Here is a 3330-nt window from a genome sequence, read left to right on the forward strand (position 1 = left end):
GACCCTGGTCTATCACCATGCACTAAACTAAAGTCAAAATGGATTAAAGAGGGCTGGTGAGATGGCTCAGTGGTCTAAAACACCTACTTAGAACAAGCTAAGCCAAGCAAAGCACAGGGACCGCGGTTCAATCTCCCAGCACCACATGCCAGCCAGCCCCACCCCCTGGTGGGCTGAGCTGGCCACACACACACAAAATAAATAAATAAATAAATAAATAAATAAATAAATAAATAAATAAAATAATAATTTTTTAAAAAATAAAATAAAGTGGCCAGCCAGATAGCTCAGCAGATTAAAGCACCTGCTCAGGCAGATGCCAGGACTGGGGTTCAATCCTCGGCGTGCCATGCCAGCCATGTCCCCAGGGCACACTGAGACAGCGATTGAGACTGGGCATGGTGGTGCACGCCTGTAATCTCAGCACTTGGGAGGCTGAAAACAGGAGAATCACTGAGTCGGATCTGTGTAATGACACCCTGTAGACCCTGTTCTAAATACATTAAAATAAATAAAAATAAAAATAAAGGGCTGGGGATGTTGTTTAATGTGAAGGCACTGGATTCAATCCTTGGTATCTGGATGCATGCATGCATGCATGAACGGAGACTCAGGTGATCTGTGTGAGGGATGGAAGCCTGGCAAATGTCAAAAGAAGAAAAGCAACAGCAGTTTCTGAAGGTGATGTTCACTCCCAAAGACTCCAAAGAGGCTGCTCATAGGCTTTTCTAACTTTCCTAACTTTGGCTCTTTTTAGGTGTTCTATCTTTCTCATCACTACAGGGGCTCACGCTCCTAGCGCCTGGCACCTGACGCTGTGGGTAGAGCCGAAGAACACTGAAGCCAGGAGCCTGTGCTTCGTGCTTAGGGAACAGAGCACTCAGCCAGCAGGAACCAGCGCGTGCACAAACTCCAGCAAGTGCTGCAAGTGATTCCCAGCAGCCTGGCTCCTCTGTAGACTCCGCAGTTCTCAGGGCAACTATAAAGGTTAACTAATATGTAAAAATGCCTGGGACAAAGAAGGTGTGTCAATAAACGTCAGTTCTCCCACTTCCTCCTCTTATCTTTCCCACTGCCCCCAATCTCCTGTGTGCTTGGCTGAGAGGCACAACAATCTGTCATTTGATCATGCTGAGGACAATTTCTAAAACAAAGGCTAAAGGAACATATTCCACAGGAGAGAAATTTCTCCCTCCCTCCCTTCTCTCTCTCTCTCTCTCTCTCTCTCTCACACACACACACACACACACACACACACACACACACAGAGGTTTGGTCCACAAGTAGGGCTGAGGCTGAGAGATCCTTTGCCATCCCTACATCAGAAGTGCTGAACACACAGACAAACACCGACCACGTCTGTAATGACGCTGGAACAGCTCACAAGCACACAGTGTCTCCCCCTTTCACCTGTAGTGAACCCTGCTTGTCATAGAGAAGATGTGCCGAGACTGCTGTGCTGAAGGTGTAGGGCTGATGGGCTGGGGAAGCAGTTCAGGGATAGGATCTCAGTTGGATGTCATTACTAAGAGGTGATGGAGGGCCAGGGAGATGGCTCAGTGGAATAAGCACTTCCCTGGCAAGCGCAGGGGCCTGAGTTCATTCCCCGGTTCTGCAGAAAAAAAAAAAAAGAAAGAAAAAGAAAAGAAAAGAAAAAAGGTGATGGACACAGCTGGCAGGCTCTAGTTGAAAGGCTGTGGATCAGGGAGCCTGACCCAGCCGAGGGCTCCATCTGGTCTCTGGCTCCTGCCCCCGACTCTTGCCCTCCTCTGTCTGCTCCTGGCTGCTCTGAGCAGCTTTCTGCTGTCCCATCCTTCTGCCCTGGCCCTTGCACCTTGGAGCCAGCTGGCCATGAATTGAAACCTCTGGAATCATGCACCTAAATGAGCCTTTCCTAGCCTGTAACACTGGCACTTGGAGGTAGAGACAGGAGAATCCCTGAGAGTCTGAGGCCAGCTGGGGCTACAAAGTGAGTTCAAGGCTGGCCTGAAAGTGAAACCCTGTCTCAAAACAAACAACCAACCCAGATTCTTCTTGATTCTATGGATAGCATTCCCCACTTATCCAATCACTTGCCTAACATCTACATAACTAAAGCTGGTGATTTAGCTCACTAGGACCTGTCTAGCATGAACAAAGCCCTGGGTTCAAATCCCCAACATCACACACAAGAAGGAAGGAAAGAAAAAAGGAAACAAAAAAGTTAATTCTGAACGCTTGGTTAGGGCCAGCACAATAGCTCAGCGGACTAAGCACCTGCTTAGGCAAGCACAGGGACCAGGGTTCGATCCCTGGTCTTGCATGCTGCACTGGCCCTGCCCACGGGGTGCGCTAAACCAGTGACTGAGTCCAGGAGTGGTGGTGCACACCGGTAATCCCAGCTCCGGGGAGGATGAAAACAGGAGGATCACTATGAGTCCGAGCCGCGTAGCGAGACCCTGTACCAAATACATCAATGAGGAAAAAAAAAAAAAAGGAATGGGGCTGTGCTAGCATCCAGTGAGTTTCCAGTTTGTTGCCTCGTAGGAGGGAAGTACTCAAAGACAAACAGCCTTTGCAGTTCTCTCTAGCAGGTCTCTAATCATTTATAATTATCCAAGCATAGCAAGTCTCAGGCCCAGAGCGTTTAGTAAGGAAGGGAATATAATGAGCTAAGGAGGCCGATGCTCCATTTATAGACTATCAAGAGATAAGTTGAATAAGCCCACATAAGCATTACGGAAACAACACAGGTACATGAATATGGCAGTAAAATAACAATAATGAACGATACAGAATGAATATAGCTGGGGAAGCATGTGGTGGCTTAATCATTCGTCCCACTAACCTGCTAGTTTTGCAAGGTAGGGAGAAACTCCAGTACACAGCCAAACAAGAGAAAGCCTCCCCAGTGACTTGGGCAAACATTCATCAAGCATAGTGGGAGGGGCAAGGGAGATGGCTCCGTAGAATAAGCGCTTGCCTGGCAAATGCAAGGGCCTGAGTTCAATCCTCGGTTCTGCAAAAAAAAAAAAAACCTCAAATAAACATAGTGGGAGATAATCTTAGGCAATCATAGGGAATGGATGCCTTTTGAGTTAATAAATTTGAATCCAAGATATGGTCTGATTCAGTGTATCATTTTTTTTTCTAGTTCTTTTTTTTTTTTTTAGCTTTGTCCAGCCCCTTGTGTATGCTAGACAAGTGCTCTATGATCAAACTATACCTCTAGTCCTTGGGTGACGTGGGAGACAGGGTCTTGCGACATAGCTCAGGCTGGCTTCGAATTCATGCTGATCCTCCGGCCTCAGCCACCTGAGTGCTGATAGCACAGGTATGTGTCACCACATC

Source organism: Octodon degus, unplaced genomic scaffold, assembly GCF_000260255.1.
Source record: "Octodon degus isolate 3935 unplaced genomic scaffold, OctDeg1.0 scaffold00092, whole genome shotgun sequence".
Taxonomy (NCBI): Eukaryota; Metazoa; Chordata; class Mammalia; order Rodentia; family Octodontidae; genus Octodon; species Octodon degus.